General features: G+C 52.2%; 1 protein-coding gene across 5 annotated transcripts in view; it reads left to right on the plus strand.

Moving 5' to 3' along the window:
- Positions 1-20,284, plus strand: part of LOC138498503 (zinc finger protein 432-like) — a 103,889-nt gene that overhangs the window by 54,748 nt on the left and 28,857 nt on the right. Inside the window, exons 1-2 of one of the 5 annotated variants that reach the window (XM_069622269.1) lie at positions 15,473-15,722; positions 18,866-18,926. The exons of 1 other annotated variant lie outside the window; for it this stretch is intronic. The gene's annotated coding sequence lies outside the window, so the exon portion shown is untranslated. Of the gene's footprint in view, positions 1-15,472; positions 15,723-18,865; positions 18,927-20,284 lie in introns of those variants that run through there. 3 more of the 5 variants (XM_069622268.1, XM_069622267.1, XM_069622270.1) reach the window with 3 other exon arrangements.

Below are 20,284 nucleotides of genomic sequence, written 5' to 3' on the forward strand. Positions count from 1 at the left end.
AATGTACCGCAGTGTGGGCAGGGGGGGGTTCCAGTAATGTACCCCAGTGCGGGGAGGGGGTTCCAGTTCATAATGTTGAGATGAAATGTACCCCAGTGCGGGCAGGGGGTTCCAGTTCATAATGAGATGCAATGTACCCCAGTGCGGGCTGGGGGGTTCCAGTAATGTACCCCAGTGCGGGGAGGGGGTTCCAGTTCATAATGATGAAATGTACCCCAGTGCGGGCAGGGGGTTCCAGTTCATAATGATGAGATGAAATGTACCCCAGTGCGGGCAGGGGGTTCCAGTAATGTACCCCAGTGCGGGGAGGGGGTTCCAGTTCATAATGATGAAATGTACCCCAGTGCGGGCAGGGGGTTCCAGTTCGGGCAGGGGGTTCCAGTTCATAATGATGAGATGAAATGTACCCCAGTGCGGGCAGGGGGTTCCAGTTCATAATGAGATGCAATGTACCGCAGTGCGGGCAGGTGGTTCCAGTTCATAATGATGAGATGAAATGTACCCCAGTGCGGGCGGGGGGTTCCATTTCATAATGATGAGATGCAATGTACCCCAGTGCGAGCAGGTGGTTCCAGTTCATAATGATGAAATGTACCCCAGTGCGGGCGGGGGTTCCAGTTCATAATGATGAGATGAAATGTACCCCAGTGCGGGCAGGGGGTTCCAGTTCATAATGAGATGCAATGTACCGCAGTGCAGGCAGGGGGTTCCAGTTCATAATGAGATGCAATGTAACGCAGTGCGGGCAGGGGGTTCCAGTTCATAATGATGAGATGAAATGTACCCCAGTGTGGGTAGGGGGTTCCAGTAATGTACCCCAATGCGGGCAGGGGGTTCCAGTTCATAATGATGAGATGAAATGTACCCCAGTGCGGGCAGGGGGTTCCAGTTCATAATGATGAAATGTACCGCAGTGCGGGCAGGTGGTTCCAGTTCATAATGAGATGCAATGTACCCCAGTGCGGGCAGGGGGATCCAGTTCATAATGATGAAATGATATGTACCCCAGTGCGGGCAGGGGGTTCCAGTTCATAATGATGAAATGATATGTACCCCAGTGCGGGCAGGGGGTTCTAGTTCATAATGATGAGATGAAATGTACTGCAGTGCGGGCAGGGGGTTCCAGTTCATAATGAGATGCAATGTACCGCAGTGCGGGCAGGGGGTTCCAGTAATGTACCCCAGTGCGGGCAGGGGGTTCCAGTTCATAATGATGAGATGAAATGTACCCCAGTGCGGGCAGGGGGTTCCAGTAATGTACCCCAGTGCGGGCAGGGGGTTCCAGTTCATAATGAGATGCAATGTACCCCAGTGTGGGCAGGGGGTTCCAGTTCATAATGATGAAATGTACCCCAGTGCGGGCAGGGGGTTCCAGTAATGTACCCCAGTGCGGGCAGGGGGTTCCAGTTCATAATGATGAGATGAAATGTACCCCAGTGCGGGCAGGGGGTTCCAGTTCATAATGAGATGCAATGTACCCCAGTGCGGGCAGGGGGTTCCAGTAATGTACCCCAGTGCGGGCAGGGGGTTCCAGTTCATAATGATGAGATGAAATGTACCGCAGTGCGGGCAGGGGGTTCCAGTAATGTACCCCAATGCGGGCAGGGGGTTCCAGTAATGTACCCCAGTGCGGGCAGGGGGTTCCAGTTCATAATGAGATGCAATGTACCCCAGTGTGGGCAGGGGGTTCCAGTTCATAATGATGAGATGAAATGTACCCCAGTGTGGGCAGGGGGTTCCAGTTCATAATGATGAGATGAAATGTACCGCAGTGAAGGTAGGGGGTTCCAGTAATGTACCCCAGTGCGGGCAGGGGGTTCCAATAATGTACCCCAGTGCGGGCAGGGGGTTCCAGTTCATAATGAGATGCAATGTACCCCAGTGTGGGCAGGGGGTTCCAGTTCATAATGATGAAATGTACCCCAGTGCGGGCAGGGGGTTCCAGTAATGTACCCCAGTGCGGGCAGGGGGTTCCAGTTCATAATGATGAGATGAAATGTACCCCAGTGCGGGCAGGGGGTTCCAGTAATGTACCCCAATGCGGGAAGGGGGTTCCAGTTCATGATGAAATGTACCCCAGTGCGGGCAGGTGGTTCCAGTTCATAATGATGAGATGAAATGTACAGCAGTGCGGGCAGGGGGTTCCAGTTCATAATGATGAAATGTACCCCAGTGCGGGCAGGGGGTTCCAGTTCATAATGAGATGCAATGTACCGCAGTGCGGGCAGGGGGTTCCAGTAATGTACCCCAGTGCGGGCAGGGGGTTCCAGTTCATAATGAGATGCAATGTACCGCAGTGCGGGCAGGGGGTTCCAGTAATGTACCCCAGGGCGGGCAGGGGGTTCCAGTTCATAATGATGAGATGAAATGTACCCCAGTGCGGGCAGGGGGTTCCAGTTCATAATGAGATGCAATGTACCCCAGTGCGGGTGGGGGGGTTCCAGTTCATAATGAGATGCAAGGTACCCCAGTGCGGGCAGGGGGTTCCAGTAATGTACCCCAGTGCGGGCGGGGGGTTCCAGTTCATAATGAGATACAATGTACCCCAGTGCGGGCAGGGGGGGTTCCAGTTCATAATAATGAGATGCAATGTACCGCAGTGCGGGCAGGGGGTTCCAGTTCATAATGAGATGCAATGTACCGCAGTGTGGGCAGGGGGGGTTCCAGTAATGTACCCCAGTGCGGGGAGGGGGTTCCAGTTCATAATGATGAAATGTACCCCAGTGCGGGCAGGGGGTTCCAGTTCATAATGTTGAGATGAAATGTACCCCAGTGCGGGCAGGGGGTTCCAGTTCATAATGAGATGCAATGTACCCCAGTGCGGGCTGGGGGTTCCAGTAATGTACCCCAGTGCGGGGAGGGGGTTCCAGTTCATAATGATGAAATGTACCCCAGTGCGGGCAGGGGGTTCCAGTTCATAATGATGAGATGAAATGTACCCCAGTGCGGGCAGGGGGTTCCAGTAATGTACCCCAGTGCGGGGAGGGGGTTCCAGTTCATAATGATGAAATGTACCCCAGTGCGGGCAGGGGGTTCCAGTGCGGGCAGGGGGTTCCAGTTCATAATGAGATGCAGTATACCGCAGTGCGGGCAGGTAGTTCCAGTTCATAATGATGAGATGAAATGTACCCCAGTGCGGGCGGGGGGTTCCATTTCATAATGATGAGATGCAATGTACCCCAGTGCGAGCAGGTGGTTCCAGTTCATAATGATTAAATGTACCCCAGTGCGGGCGGGGGTTCCAGTTCATAATGATGAGATGAAATGTACCCCAGTGCGGGCGGGGGGTTCCATTTCATAATGATGAGATGCAATGTACCCCAGTGCGAGCGGTGGTTCCAGTTCATAATGATTAAATGTACCCCAGTGCAGGCGGGGGTTCCAGTTCATAATGATGAGATGAAATGTACCCCAGTGCGGGCAGGGGGTTCCAGTTCATAATGAGATGCAATGTACCGCAGTGCAGGCAGGGGGTTCCAGTTCATAATGAGATGCAATGTAACGCAGTGCGGGCAGGGGGTTCCAGTTCATTATGATGAGATGAAATGTACCCCAGTGTGGGTAGGGGGTTCCAGTAATGTACCCCAATGCGGGCAGGGGGTTCCAGTTCATAATGATGAGATGAAATGTACCCCAGTGCGGGCAGGGGGTTCCAGTTCATAATGATGAAATGTACCGCAGTGCGGGCAGGTGGTTCCAGTTCATAATGAGATGCAATGTACCGCAGTGCGGGCAGGGGGTTCCAGTTCATAATGATGAGATGAAATGTACCCCAGTGCGGGCGGGGGGGTTCCAGTAATGTACCCCAGTGCGGGCAGGGGGTTCCAGTTCATAATGATGAGATGAAATGTACCCCAGTGCGGGCGGGGGGTTCCAGTTCATAATGGTGAAATGTACCCCAGTGCGGGCGGGGGGTTCCAGTAATGTACCCCAGTGCGGGCAGGGGGTTCCAGTAATGTACCCCAGTGCGGGGAGGGGGTTCCAGTTCATAATGGTGAAATGTACCCCAGTGCAGGTAGGGGGTTCCAGTAATGTACCCCAATGCGGGCAGGGGGTTCCAGTTCATAATGAGATGCAATGTACCCCAGTGCGGGCAGGGGGTTCCAGTAATGTACCCCAGTGCGGGCGGGGGGTTCCAGTTCATAGTGAGATGCAATGTACCCCAGTGCGGGCAGGGGGGGTTCCAGTTCATAATAATGAGATGCAATGTACCGCAGTGCGGGCAGGGGGTTCCAGTTCATAATGAGATGCAATGTACCGCAGTGTGGGCAGGGGGGGGTTCCAGTAATGTACCCCAGTGCGGGGAGGGGGTTCCAGTTCATAATGTTGAGATGAAATGTACCCCAGTGCGGGCAGGGGGTTCCAGTTCATAATGAGATGCAATGTACCCCAGTGCGGGCTGGGGGGTTCCAGTAATGTACCCCAGTGCGGGGAGGGGGTTCCAGTTCATAATGATGAAATGTACCCCAGTGCGGGCAGGGGGTTCCAGTTCATAATGATGAGATGAAATGTACCCCAGTGCGGGCAGGGGGTTCCAGTAATGTACCCCAGTGCGGGGAGGGGGTTCCAGTTCATAATGATGAAATGTACCCCAGTGCGGGCAGGGGGTTCCAGTTCGGGCAGGGGGTTCCAGTTCATAATGATGAGATGAAATGTACCCCAGTGCGGGCAGGGGGTTCCAGTTCATAATGAGATGCAATGTACCGCAGTGCGGGCAGGTGGTTCCAGTTCATAATGATGAGATGAAATGTACCCCAGTGCGGGCGGGGGGTTCCATTTCATAATGATGAGATGCAATGTACCCCAGTGCGAGCAGGTGGTTCCAGTTCATAATGATGAAATGTACCCCAGTGCGGGCGGGGGTTCCAGTTCATAATGATGAGATGAAATGTACCCCAGTGCGGGCAGGGGGTTCCAGTTCATAATGAGATGCAATGTACCGCAGTGCAGGCAGGGGGTTCCAGTTCATAATGAGATGCAATGTAACGCAGTGCGGGCAGGGGGTTCCAGTTCATAATGATGAGATGAAATGTACCCCAGTGTGGGTAGGGGGTTCCAGTAATGTACCCCAATGCGGGCAGGGGGTTCCAGTTCATAATGATGAGATGAAATGTACCCCAGTGCGGGCAGGGGGTTCCAGTTCATAATGATGAAATGTACCGCAGTGCGGGCAGGTGGTTCCAGTTCATAATGAGATGCAATGTACCCCAGTGCGGGCAGGGGGATCCAGTTCATAATGATGAAATGATATGTACCCCAGTGCGGGCAGGGGGTTCCAGTTCATAATGATGAAATGATATGTACCCCAGTGCGGGCAGGGGGTTCTAGTTCATAATGATGAGATGAAATGTACTGCAGTGCGGGCAGGGGGTTCCAGTTCATAATGAGATGCAATGTACCGCAGTGCGGGCAGGGGGTTCCAGTAATGTACCCCAGTGCGGGCAGGGGGTTCCAGTTCATAATGATGAGATGAAATGTACCCCAGTGCGGGCAGGGGGTTCCAGTAATGTACCCCAGTGCGGGCAGGGGGTTCCAGTTCATAATGAGATGCAATGTACCCCAGTGTGGGCAGGGGGTTCCAGTTCATAATGATGAAATGTACCCCAGTGCGGGCAGGGGGTTCCAGTAATGTACCCCAGTGCGGGCAGGGGGTTCCAGTTCATAATGATGAGATGAAATGTACCCCAGTGCGGGCAGGGGGTTCCAGTTCATAATGAGATGCAATGTACCCCAGTGCGGGCAGGGGGTTCCAGTAATGTACCCCAGTGCGGGCAGGGGGTTCCAGTTCATAATGATGAGATGAAATGTACCGCAGTGCGGGCAGGGGGTTCCAGTAATGTACCCCAATGCGGGCAGGGGGTTCCAGTAATGTACCCCAGTGCGGGCAGGGGGTTCCAGTTCATAATGAGATGCAATGTACCCCAGTGTGGGCAGGGGGTTCCAGTTCATAATGATGAGATGAAATGTACCCCAGTGTGGGCAGGGGGTTCCAGTTCATAATGATGAGATGAAATGTACCGCAGTGAAGGTAGGGGGTTCCAGTAATGTACCCCAGTGCGGGCAGGGGGTTCCAGTAATGTACCCCAGTGCGGGCAGGGGGTTCCAGTTCATAATGAGATGCAATGTACCCCAGTGTGGGCAGGGGGTTCCAGTTCATAATGATGAAATGTACCCCAGTGCGGGCAGGGGGTTCCAGTAATGTACCCCAGTGCGGGCAGGGGGTTCCAGTTCATAATGATGAGATGAAATGTACCCCAGTGCGGGCAGGGGGTTCCAGTAATGTACCCCAATGCGGGAAGGGGGTTCCAGTTCATGATGAAATGTACCCCAGTGCGGGCAGGTGGTTCCAGTTCATAATGATGAGATGAAATGTACAGCAGTGCGGGCAGGGGGTTCCAGTTCATAATGATGAAATGTACCCCAGTGCGGGCAGGGGGTTCCAGTTCATAATGAGATGCAATGTACCGCAGTGCGGGCAGGGGGTTCCAGTAATGTACCCCAGTGCGGGCAGGGGGTTCCAGTTCATAATGAGATGCAATGTACCGCAGTGCGGGCAGGGGGTTCCAGTAATGTACCCCAGGGCGGGCAGGGGGTTCCAGTTCATAATGATGAGATGAAATGTACCCCAGTGCGGGCAGGGGGTTCCAGTTCATAATGAGATGCAATGTACCCCAGTGCGGGTGGGGGGGTTCCAGTTCATAATGAGATGCAAGGTACCCCAGTGCGGGCAGGGGGTTCCAGTAATGTACCCCAGTGCGGGCGGGGGGTTCCAGTTCATAATGAGATGCAATGTACCCCAGTGCGGGCAGGGGGGGTTCCAGTTCATAATAATGAGATGCAATGTACCGCAGTGCGGGCAGGGGGTTCCAGTTCATAATGAGATGCAATGTACCGCAGTGTGGGCAGGGGGGGTTCCAGTAATGTACCCCAGTGCGGGGAGGGGGTTCCAGTTCATAATGATGAAATGTACCCCAGTGCGGGCAGGGGGTTCCAGTTCATAATGTTGAGATGAAATGTACCCCAGTGCGGGCAGGGGGTTCCAGTTCATAATGAGATGCAATGTACCCCAGTGCGGGCTGGGGGTTCCAGTAATGTACCCCAGTGCGGGGAGGGGGTTCCAGTTCATAATGATGAAATGTACCCCAGTGCGGGCAGGGGGTTCCAGTTCATAATGATGAGATGAAATGTACCCCAGTGCGGGCAGGGGGTTCCAGTAATGTACCCCAGTGCGGGGAGGGGGTTCCAGTTCATAATGATGAAATGTACCCCAGTGCGGGCAGGGGGTTCCAGTGCGGGCAGGGGGTTCCAGTTCATAATGAGATGCAGTATACCGCAGTGCGGGCAGGTAGTTCCAGTTCATAATGATGAGATGAAATGTACCCCAGTGCGGGCGGGGGGTTCCATTTCATAATGATGAGATGCAATGTACCCCAGTGCGAGCAGGTGGTTCCAGTTCATAATGATTAAATGTACCCCAGTGCGGGCGGGGGTTCCAGTTCATAATGATGAGATGAAATGTACCCCAGTGCGGGCGGGGGGTTCCATTTCATAATGATGAGATGCAATGTACCCCAGTGCGAGCGGTGGTTCCAGTTCATAATGATTAAATGTACCCCAGTGCAGGCGGGGGTTCCAGTTCATAATGATGAGATGAAATGTACCCCAGTGCGGGCAGGGGGTTCCAGTTCATAATGAGATGCAATGTACCGCAGTGCAGGCAGGGGGTTCCAGTTCATAATGAGATGCAATGTAACGCAGTGCGGGCAGGGGGTTCCAGTTCATTATGATGAGATGAAATGTACCCCAGTGTGGGTAGGGGGTTCCAGTAATGTACCCCAATGCGGGCAGGGGGTTCCAGTTCATAATGATGAGATGAAATGTACCCCAGTGCGGGCAGGGGGTTCCAGTTCATAATGATGAAATGTACCGCAGTGCGGGCAGGTGGTTCCAGTTCATAATGAGATGCAATGTACCGCAGTGCGGGCAGGGGGTTCCAGTTCATAATGATGAGATGAAATGTACCCCAGTGCGGGCGGGGGGGTTCCAGTAATGTACCCCAGTGCGGGCAGGGGGTTCCAGTTCATAATGATGAGATGAAATGTACCCCAGTGCGGGCGGGGGGTTCCAGTTCATAATGGTGAAATGTACCCCAGTGCGGGCGGGGGGTTCCAGTAATGTACCCCAGTGCGGGCAGGGGGTTCCAGTAATGTACCCCAGTGCGGGGAGGGGGTTCCAGTTCATAATGGTGAAATGTACCCCAGTGCAGGTAGGGGGTTCCAGTAATGTACCCCAATGCGGGCAGGGGGTTCCAGTTCATAATGAGATGCAATGTACCCCAGTGTGGGCAGGGGGTTCCAGTTCATAATGAGATGAAATGTACCGCAGTGCAGGCAGGGGGTTCCAGTAATGTACCCCAGTGCGGGCAGGGGGTTCCAGTTCATAATGAGATGCAATGTACCGCAGTACGGGCAGGGGGTTCCAGTTCATAATGATGAGATGAAATGTACCCCAGTGCGGGCGGGGGGTTCCAGTAATGTACCCCAGTGCGGGCAGGGGGTTCCAGTTCATAATGATGAGATGAAATGTACCCCAGTGCGGGCGGGGGGGTTCCAGTTCATAATGGTGAAATGCATCCCAGTGCGGGCGGGGGGTTCCAGTAATGTACCCCAGTGCGGGCAGGGGGTTCCAGTAATGTACCCCAGTGCGGGGAGGGGGTTCCAGTTCATAATGATGAAATGTACCCCAGCGCGGGCAGGGGGTTCCAGTTCATAATGATGAGATGAAATGTACCCCAGTGCGGGCAGGGAGTTCCAGTAATGTACCCCAGTGCGTGCTGGGGGTTCCAGTTCATAATGATGAAATGTACCCCAGCGCGGGCGGGGGTTCCAGTTCATAATGATGAGATGAAATGTACCCCAGTGCGGGCAGGTGGTTCCAGTTCATAATGAGATGCAATGTACCGCAGTGTTGGCAGGGGGTTCCAGATCATAATGATGAGATGAAATGTACCCCAGTGCGGGAAGGGGGTTCCAGTTCATAATGATGAGATGAAATGTACCCCAGTGCGGGCAGGGGGTTCCAGTAATGTACCCCAATGCGGGCACGGGGTTCCAGTTCATAATGATGAAATGTACCGCAGTACGAGCAGGTGGTTCCAGTTCATAATGATGAGATGAAATGTACCCCAGTGTGGGCAGGGGGTTCCAGTTCATAATGATTAAATGAAATGTACCGCAGTGCGGGCAGGGGGTTCCAGTAATGTACCCCAGTGCGGGCGGGGGTTCCAGTTCATAATGAGATGCAATGTACCGCAGTGCGGGCAGGTGGTTCCAGTTCATAATGATGAGATGAAATGTACCGCAGTGCGGGTAGGGGTGGGAGTATGGTTTGAGTCGGGGGCGGTGCAGGCGACGTGTGTACGATTCTATCCACTATGGATCACGTGTGGTTTCAGTGGGTTTCAATTGTAATTTACTTTCATGGCGTTGTCGGTTACAGTTAAAAATGGTTAGAAAAATAAATAAATAAAAAAACGCGGGGGATGGGCTGCAACTATGGTTTATTTACATATCGTTGGGGTCTTTCAATCATGGTCTTATAAAATAAGCCATAGCAAAGTGTGATGTGCACTCTGGATCTCGGAGTGCTTCAGATCGCACGGGCACGTGCGGTAGAAAGTAGTTTAAAGAGTTTGAAGTTTATAACGATGCTGGCATTAGACCAAAAAGGAAGCACCATCTTTATAGAGGGAACTTACAAATGGACCAAATATTAGTAGAGTATCATTCTGAACAATTCATCAATTTCACAACGTTCACAGGAGTCACCTACTAAAAGCCATAACTACCTAGAGGACCACCGAGGGGACAGAGCCAATTCACCATGGGCCTTGCACGTTCAAACCTCAGCGCTGCTTACAATGATACCAATGCGTACTGCCCATTTTGTAGCCAACTCCCTGTTAAACCCTTTCCCTCAGTTCTTGTGCGTATCCTGGACCTCGAGCGGTTTGTAGCCCCCCCTATGCCCACCCCCGCGCTACGATGGACTATAGCCAGGTGCCCTCATTGCATGCCTGTAATGGCCTTTAGCATTTTTGCGCAACCAGGACACCATTTGCACAGATAACACCGTATTAAATTTACTGAGTTGCAGGTGCAAGCCTAGAGGGCAGGTTTCTGGTGCTTTAGTTGGGAAGTGTGGGAGAGGACGTGAATATGTCGCCTGAAGAGGCAGCAATTGGCAGCAGTTTAACATTGGTGCCAGATGGGAGCTTAACACACTCACATAACAAACAAGCAAATAAATAAATAAAAACAATTGCTGGACCATTACAGATGCAGGGGGTGCAACGTTGTACTGGGACGACGGTATGTTTTACATTTTGTATAGGTTGAGCCCTGGGGCAGCGCGTGGGGGGGGGCCCAAGGCTGGAATTAGAATATTGGTGCTTTGAACAGGGGCAACGGCGGCGGTGCATTGAGGGGGCTCCAGTTTCAACTAAAACACAGCATGTTTACATTCAGGAAAGGAAAAGTACTGCGGGCCGCGTGTTGGGTGGCATGATGGCTCGTGGTTTGGACCCGCCGGGCAGTGCAGGCAATAGGTTTAATGCATTGCCTGGTTAGAATGGTGGCAAACACGGTGGGGGAGGTGGCAGGTGGGTTCACGGGAGGCGCGCGCCACTTTATTATCAGATCTCATTAAAGTGCATCAACTATACTCTGGTCAAATGTCACACAGATCAAGGAATAAGATTAACCAACAATTGATAGAGGCGGAGAGCATTTGGTTAGAACAACTGGCAGAATATGGTACGCCTACAGATGCCCATGAGAGCGTACAAGAGTCAAATGCCATCAGTTAGGTTCTTGCATGCTTAGCTTTGGCTAAACAGAACATTTTGGGTTTGGGCGCAAGGGCAAACCCCCCCGCTCTGGAAGGGGAACGATATGGAGCGTCACAGGTGCAATCTCCGGCCCAGGCTTTAGAAGCGGTATGCACAATAGCGCAGAGCAAGCTATGGGGAAGGTAGGGTGCGCAGGCTGTATCCCCCTCTCCCTGTTGCGGGGGGAGGGGTGCTCTAGCGGGCATGTGAAGGAGGGGCAAAGGGGGGGACGCTAGGAGGGGCAGATTCTGCGCAAGGAAAGGAGTGGGTGAAGGTAAGAGCGTACACGGGAGGGGGAGGATGGAAGAATTTGACAGGATCCCCAGCAAGAAGAAAGGATAAGAAAAAGGTAAAATTTGAAATTAAAATAATAGTAATCCATTGCTTAAATAAATTAAAGAAATAATCTAAATGCTTACAATTGAGGGCTCTCGTGGAGGGATCACAACGGCCAAGAAAGGCCCAACACGCCCTCCCCACCCCTGGTGGACGGGGGGGGCCTCCAACAAAATAACCACGCGGTCAAGGGAAGACCTTTTTTCCAATACGCCGCTGTCAGGACAGTTGGCCCTCCTGCAATGGAGTACAAACTAATGGATCGGTAACCGGCAAGGAACGCCATCACGCAAGGGTGACGGTCGGGGGCGGTGATCCCAAGCACAAATCATCACGCCACCGGTGGAATCCGGAGGGCATGCTTGCTGGTTGCGAATGGAACGAATGAGGGTAGAAGAACATTGTGCTGGGTCTATAGCGGGGGTCTTGGGCAGCACAGGCGCCCAGGTGCCTGAGGGGGAACTCACTGCTGCCGGTTGCCCGCAGTGAGTCATGGCAGAGCCACCAGTCGCGTGAATAGGTGTCTGTTGGACACGCCCAGCGGATGTTACATGGTCTTCCCGTTAGAAAGTACTGGCGGATACCACAAGGGGAACTGCACATCCATCAGCTTAGAATGAACGGCACCCAGGAGTATTAGACTCAGGGAAGGCCCCTATAAAAGGGGAGGGATAGGGGGCTGGGAAGACTTTCCAACTCCAAACACTGATGGGAAAAGAAAAAGGAGAGTAACAACAAATGCAAGGGGAGGGGAAGGAATGAAAGAATTTTAGTTCAAACAGGGTCAGAAGGAGGATGAAAAAGTTGGGAGGGGGACTGGGAACGATGGGTCAGCTGGGGGGGGGTTAGGAGAACTGGGGCAGTTACAAGGGACTGTTTAGGGAGAACTCTGGGTAATGCCTGGGGGGGGGACTTGGCAGCTTGGGGGTAGTGGCCTAAGAGGAGCAGGAGGGGAGAGCTGGCGAGGACATTTCAAGCGTGGATATGGGGAATAGGATGGGGAAGGAATGACTCTGGGCTCTGGGGGGTATGTAGCAATGCTAGGGGGGGCTCTTGGGAACAGGAGGGCGTTTAGGGGAAGGAGGGGCCTGCGGGGGGGGGCAAAAGCGGTCAGAAAGAGAGACCTCCAAGGAAATGGGGAAGAGAGGGAAGCTTGGAGAAGGGAAGCATGAGGAGGGGAAAGGGGAAGTATTGGAAGGATCCTAAGAAAGAAGAACATGAAACAAGGGAAAAGGAAAATGCACTTAAATAGAAAAATGGGAAAGAAATGAAAAATAAAAATAAAAGAAAAATGGCCAAAGGGTAGTGAGGGATGGATAAGGAGGGACGGGGCCCGTAAGGACCGGAAGGGGCAGGGGGGGTTAGGCTGCTATTCCTCAGCGCAGAATTCTGAGGGTAGCGGCGAAACGGAACACCTGTCAGTTAACTCCTAACTTCATGTATGTTAATAAAATTTGCTGCAGCAATTTTACTTCCACTCAGACAACTGGTCATGCCTCTCATTTGGGGGCTGCAAGGGGGGGGGGGTTCACAGGGAGGAGGGTAGCGGGTAGGTAATGGGGGGACATAAAAGGGGGTGTGTGTGAACTGCTGGTGTAGCCGTGCCCCCACTGAGGGTGTCAGCGCTAAGAAAAACCAAAGCTGTACGCCCCCAAGCACAGGCAGCAGTGTCAATTGCACAGAAAAGGTGTACAGATTATGCATAAGCAACGCACATTTCCAACTCAAAAACAGAGAAAAACAAATGCGCAGCACGTTCAAACAAATACAGGAAGCGCAGGATTTCATGTAGAAGTGTTAGAACTAGGCTCGGCTTTGTGTGTAATGAGAATGCAAGTAATGCTTTGATTTTCGCAGCCAGCTCGAAATGATAAATCAGTGAACAGCGTGACTAAAAGAGAAAACAAGAAACTTTACCTTTCTGTATTCAGGGTTCCATGTGATATTTTCGTGGCAAAAATATCGCGATGCAAAAATATCAAAAATAACCCATGGTCCCTACGGGGGGCACCCCCGCAACCCCTGCTGGCGATATTTTCGCCACCAAAAATATCGCCTACGGCCGTTCCCGACAACCATATGTACGGCGATATTTTTGGTGGCGAAAATATTACCTGATACCGTTTTCAGTAGGAACGTCACAAAAAAAAGGCTGAGTTTAAGTCCTCGAGCGTGATTGCCCAGACGAACTAGCACTCAAAAAATAAAAAACCTAAAGTGTTTATCAGGGCACGGACAAAAAAGGAAATTATCACAAAGCCTGTGCACCCCGCACACCCAAACAGAACACTTAGGTGCACTGTGGCTGCGCGTGCACAGAGTTGAAGTAGGGTTTCTGTGAGTGGGTGGGCAGAGCAGCAGACAGCACGGAAATTAAAGAAGCAGTGGAGTTAGGGGTTGGAAAAACAACAAAGTTCACGTAAGAGTGAACAAAGTAAGAACAAAGATTTACTTCAGAGCAACAAAGTCCATATGCTGCTGTTTATAGTCCATGTTACGGCAGCCTGGGAATCTTCCTCTTAGGCATGCAGCGTGGAGCCAGGTCCAAAGTAGCCAATAGTGAGTCCAGCACAACAGCACACTTAGGTAGACAAGCATTTAACAATGGGTGAACATGCCCGGGCTTTGTCTAGCAGAAAAGTCAACAATAGAATAAAGAGCCACATGTTGGAAACCATTTAGTGTGCAGACCATTCCTGCACGGATCTGAAATATGTTGGAGCAGCAGAACTATGTTTTGTGGTCTGTGGATATGTTTGTAGTCTGGGAAAAGTGGTGGGTGAGTTGAATGGGTGATTATGGGAGAGCGGTGTTGTGTGTTTATGGGTATAAGAAGATAAGTGAGGTGTGAGTGTTGAAGGGACAACATAGATCTGGAGGTAAGCATTGATAGGTTGAGCTGAGGGGTGCAATAGGGTGAGTGTGATGGATGAGCATGTGGTTGAAGGATGAGCTGGTCATTAGCGTGCGTGCACTGCAATGTGAAGATCCTAAATACAAGACATGATGCACAAACAGCTGCATTTTACAATATCTGCGCATTTGGAGCAATAGAAGCGGTACAAGCAATTATCATAAGGAGAAGAGGCTCTGGGATTAACTAGCAAGAGGCTTCTGGCATTAACTAGCGAGAGGCTTCTGGCATTAAGTAGCGAGAGGCTCTGGGATTAACTAGCAAGTAAAGGCAACACAGCAGTAAAGAGCTGGAGGCTGTAACATGACGTGAGAGGCCCAGCAGGGGCAACACGGGATGCACAGGAGCAATAGTGCATGATGCATGCACGCCCTGCAACATGAAGGAACTGAGCTGAATAGCTGACACATGAATACCTTGTAAGGTCGGCCTGCAGATGCAGGTTTAGGGACTAGAATTACATCAAGATGACAAGAGGGAGATAGTGCCCTCCCTCGCCCATGTTATCCTTTTCTCTGCGCATGCGCTAGTGACTCGTGTCTCAACGCTCTGCATGTTTAACATCTGTGCGCAGGAAATATATCATTGAATATGTTCTGAAATGTCCGCATGCGTGTCTCATGATGCTTTTCCTGCACATACTTTGGTGCTTCTCTCTCATCGCTCAGCATGTGTTATTGCTGTCTCAGCGCTCGGCATGTTTACACCTCTGCAGTAGATTCGTACCCTTGAGCATGCGCAGTGTGTTCCATGGTCTATATATGCTCAGGTCATCATGTGTTTACTGCGCATGCTCTGGGGATCAGTATCTCAGCTCTGCGCATGTCTGTTCTTCGGGTTTGCAGATCAATAGTCCGTGCAATTTGCAGTCATTCTTCGAGGTCCCGAGAGGTGCACAGGGTCCATTGTGTTTTTCTGGGAACTCAAATATTACGCTTTCAAATGTGAAATACATCCAGCGTTGAAAGTAGGCAGGAACTAAAGAGTACGACGTTCCCTTACATTGTGGGCTAACCCGTCATGCTTCCCTTATGGTAGTGGGTAGTTCCCATCCGAGAAACGGACCATAGCAACGGCCCGCCCACTATTCTCCACGTGACTTAATACGGTGGTGGCTGGTTCCCATTAGAGAAACGGACCTTAGCAATGGCCCGCCTGCTCTTCTTCACGTGACCCTTACGTCATCGTTGTGCTTTTCCAGGACCAATGAAGGAAGCGCTTCCGGGGCAGAGGTTGGATCCACTTAGGGACGTGGTGCCGAATTCATGTTGCAGGCTGCAGGGGCGGCGCGCGCCTTTGCACGTCATCACACAGGCGCAGGGAGAGGAGCCGTGCAGGCAGCAGGGGCGGCGCGCGCGTTTGCACGTCATCAGGTGCGGGGAGGGGAGCCGCGCGGAGCCCCTGCTGCCTGCACGGCTCCTCTCCCTGCGCCTGTGTGATGACGTGCAAAGGCGCGCGCCGCCCCTGCAGCCTGCAACATGAATTCGGCACCACGTCCCTAAGTGGATCCAACCTCTGACACTCTCAGTACAGGGAGCGGCTCCTGCGGCGGTGCAGATCTGGAGGAAGGAGGTGGGGGAGCAGGTGCGACGCGTTAGGGGGCGGGGGGCTACGGGAGTGGCGGCCGTTCTTGCACAGGCGCCATGTGTTGTTGCTGGCGGGGGCTGTGTGTCCGTTGCTGGGGCCGATATGAGTGGGCAGGGGTATACTCCGGAGGGGGTAGGGGTGCAAGATGGGGTAAGGCCTGCTCCTGGGAGGGCGGAAGCAAGCGGGCTCTGGGGTCTGCAGGGGTTCCTACTGGTGGGGGTGCAAGATGGCCTATGGCCTGCTCCTGGGAGGGTGATGCAAGGGGACCCTGGGCTCTGCAGTGGTTGCTGCGCCTAGGAGGGGTGATACATTGGGAGGCCAGGGTACCCTGGGCTCTGCAGGGGTTCCTGGCGGTGCAAGATGGTGTAAGGCCTGCGCCTGGGAGGGTGATGCATTGCGTAGTAAGGGTACCCTTGGGTCTGCAGGGGTTCCTGGTGGTGGGGGTGCAAGATGGCCTAAGGCCTGCATCTGGGAGGGTGATGCATTGGGAGGCAAGGGTACCCTGGGGTCTGCAGGGGTTCCTGGTGGTGGGGGTGCAAGATGGCGTAAGGCCTGCGTCTGGAAGGGTGATGCATTGGGCGGCCAGGGGTAAGCTGGGGTCTGCAGGGGTTCCTGGTGGTGGGGGTGCAAGATGGCGTAAGGCCTGCGTCTGGAAGGGTGATGCATTGGGAGACAAGGGTACCCTGGCGTCTGCAGGGGTTCCTGGGGGTGGGAGTGCAAGATGGGGGTAAGGCCTGCTCCTGGGAGGGTAATGCAGTGGGAGGCAAGGGTACCCGCGGGTCTGCAGGGGTAATGCAGTGGGAGGCAAGGGTACCCGCGGGTCTGCAGGGGGGATGCATTGGGAGACAAGGGTACCCGCGGGTCTGCAGGGGTGATGCATTGTGAGGCAAGGGTACACTGGGGTCTGCAGGAGCTGCTGTGCCTGGGAGGGTGATGCATTGGGAGGCAAGGGTACCCAGGGGGCTGCTGTGCCTGGGAGGGGTGACACATTGGGTAGTAAGGGTACCCTGGGGTCTGCAGAGGTGATGCATTGTGAGGCAAGGGTACACTGGGGTCTGCAGGAGCTGCTGTGCTTGGGAGGCAAGGGTACCCTGGGGGCTGCTGTGCCTGGGAGGGGTGACACATTGGGTAGTAAGGGTGCCCTTGAGTTTTCAGGGGTTGGTGGTGGTGTATCTGACAAGGGGTCCCTTAGGACTGGAGGGGGGAGCCCAAGTGGGAAGAAAAGTGGCAAGGGGGATGGTGGGAAAGGAAAATTTGCTGCGGGTGGTGGTTGCCAGTCTCTAGTGAGGGTTTGGTGGGAGCTGGTGTTGATGGTGGGAGGAGAAAGGGGGGGTTGCATGAGGATGTCAGGGGGGTGCTGCTTTGTAGTAGACCCCCATCCTCCCCTGTGGATCGGAGGGTGGAGGGCAGTGTGTGGGTGGGTGTGAGGCTGCAGTTGAATCCATGGGGGCAGAGTTGGCCCTTTTGTGATGTCAGAGTGGGTCTGGAAAGGGATTGGTGCTGTGCAGTCTGTCCAGGTCATCAGTGGGGGGCGTTTGTTGGTTAAGGGTGTGGGTGAGCTGACCAGGAACAAGGCATTGGATTTGGGAAGTCTTGGGAGACATCCTGTTTCTGTGTTGGAACAGGGTGGTGCAGTGTGTAAGGGAGTGATTTATGGTGTACCTCCTTTGTGTGCATGACAGGGACATGGAGTTTGTTGCAGGAGTTGGGGGGTTTGGAGGTGTGACGGTTGGGCAGGAAAGATCCTGATGGGGGTATCATTTCTACGACTGTGGCTATTCGGTTTAGGGGGAGTGAGGTGCCGGAGCATGTGTTTTTGGGGTTTCAGCGGTTTCTGGTGAAGCCTTATGTCCCCGCCCCACCTTAGGTGCTATAAATGTCAGGAGTATGGTCCCGTGGTGCGATCTTTTTGGACGGAGAGAAGGTGTGGTAAGTGTGGTGGTCCCCATGATATTAAGGATTGTGTCTCTGTATGTACACCAAAGTATTGCAATTGTGGTAGGGATCATGTTGATTATTATAGGGGGTGTGTTGCACAGGTGGAGGCCTGTAAGGTTGTGAGCACTAAGGTGAGTCATAACATCAGCTGCAGCAGTTCAGAAGGTGCAGGCGGAGCAGGTGGTTGTGGTGGGTAGTGGTGAAGCGACTGGAGGTGGGGGAGGTTCAGTCTTTGGAGGTTGAGGGGGTGTCACTATCAGAATGGAGGATTTGTTGTGTTTTATTATCGTAACAATTAATGATGGCTGAGTGTCAGTCGATCTGACGGGTTATAAGCTGTGATGAAGGCAGCGAAGATACGTTTAAGGATGTACATAGGATGATGAGTGGTGGTATTTTTGTTCTCCCTTGTCGCGCTCTGGAACACTTGTGTATGAGCGCGATACAAATAAAATATCAATATAAAAGTGGACCATAGTTGCGAAATGCAAGTAATTCCTTTTGCGGCAGGCTGTTTGAATAGTACCCAATTGGGTGGGGGGGAGGGGTTGTTGATCAAATGTAATGCAAATTGTGTGCAATTTAAAGAATATTTATTCAGCAACAATGTTAAAAACTACCAGTTGCACAGTGAAGCAACTCATCAAAGTGGCACGCTTGGACTGGAAAAACTCCCACACTAGCAGTTCTTGACTCGCAATGTTATAAAACCGGTTTCATTTGTATAGCAGTGATATTGGGTAGGAGTTACTTATCTGTGGGGTGTAGTTTGGGAGTGGCGCGCATGCAGAGCGCAGGGGGTGCATAGTAGTGTTTCGCCCTGGGCACCAACTGGACTAGTAAATGTCCTGGGTGGATGGGCTCCTTTTAATCTCCCTGGGACCTCAAATGCTACGTTTTTAAATGTGAAATATGTCTTATGGAATCTTTGGGGAATCATTTGCTGTGGGTGAGAGACCAGCGACTATTCACTCCTCTTTTAGTGAGAAAGTGATCATCTGTTTTGGCCAAGTGTTATTTACGTTGTCTCTGCTTGTTCTTCATAAACCTCCAGTTAATCCTGTCTTCTGTGTTTGTGATGGACGGTGCATTCCTGGCGGGGAGAGAACAGAAGCTCCTCATTGGATGTTTCGATTATATATCATTATAGGATGTCTTGCGTTTGTAGTCTTTAATAACGTAATAATGTCTTCCATTTCTAGATCTAAACACAATATTGCGTTATCCTACTCTGCAAAACGTAAGACGCACAGGCACCAAAAGGTAAATAGCTGCTGTAGTTTTTATCTGCACAGGTTGTCCTATGCTTCTGAGATAGCCGGTCTCCCACCCTGCGTTCCTGTACCCTTTATGTCTCCTTCTCTCCTGTCTTGTCTCCATTCCTGCCTCTTCCTGAAACTGGTGTCCAGATCCAAGTTTAGCATCCAGGTCTGTGGCTCAGTGGACTAGTGCATACTCTGGTAGGATCCATGGTTGTGTGATCTCATAGTCACTAGTTTGAATCCTGCAGGTCCACCCAGCCCTTCATCCATCCAAGATTGACAGAATGAGCCTCTGAATTTTGTAACAATGAAAATCTGTTACCTTCTGTCTAGGACACCAAAATACATTAGTGTGTGTGGGGGAGCTGGGTACACTCTACAAATACACATAGTATGTTATGTTAATCCTTTCCTCTGTGCCGTCCTATTAAACTCAATTGGTAATTCGCTATTGGACCTGTATGGTGGATCTCGGCACCTTTCTATAGGGGGTGGAGGAGTGGAATTTATAAAAGTGAGTTAAATAAGCACATTGGTAGCTACACCTAGTGTTGGTTGTCCTCTTTGCTGATCACCTGGGGAGCAAAGGATTGATGGTAAAGCCTTAATCGGGAGGGGCTGAATGAAACAGAACACCAGATCTGCACTTTGGTGGGTGTATTTTTTGTTTCTAGGAATGAATGAGTGAGCGTTCTGGAGGGGAATTGAGGGCATGCGGTAGAGTCAATGGAAAGGATGGTATGGAGTGCAGAAGTATCACAGACACACATGCTCCCCTTGCCTGCCCACCCGCTAGAGCAGTCGCAACATGAGGTGATTGAAACGGTCACCCTCGTGATTGTTAAGGAAGGTGAGTCAAGGACAGTGACATGCCCACTTGCACACGTTCGTGAACGGTTAGCAAGTCGGGTGACCCGAGTATTGCAGGCTCCTCAAATCATCTGCATCCCTTATTTATTCACTTATTGTCGCCAGTTGTGGGATAAAATGACCAACTGGCATTGTTAGGTGTTGGGATCCCCTATTGGCTAGCAGCCCGTGTGCATTCCTGATGACCCACTTTGAAGTACTCTCCCACAAATTAATCTGGGAGGGAAGCTCCAAGATGTGGCTCCATCAACTGGACCTAGGACTTCATCAAGTCCTCGCAGCTCACACCCTGCAGATACTGTTCCAAACAGTAGCACGATTCAGTCATGACACGTGCATAGCTCTGCATGACGTGCTATGTGAGGGATCTAACATCCTGATATTGCACCATCATGGCAGGAGGGGTGCGGGATGGACCTCATCCGTTAAGGCCTCAATCACTGATGTGACAAAGCCTTTATGTGAAATATAGCATTAAGAGTCGTGGTT

Source organism: Ambystoma mexicanum, chromosome 5q (assembly GCF_040938575.1).
Source record: "Ambystoma mexicanum isolate Mex_15411 chromosome 5q, UKY_AmexF1_1, whole genome shotgun sequence".
Classification (NCBI taxonomy): Eukaryota; Metazoa; Chordata; class Amphibia; order Caudata; family Ambystomatidae; genus Ambystoma; species Ambystoma mexicanum.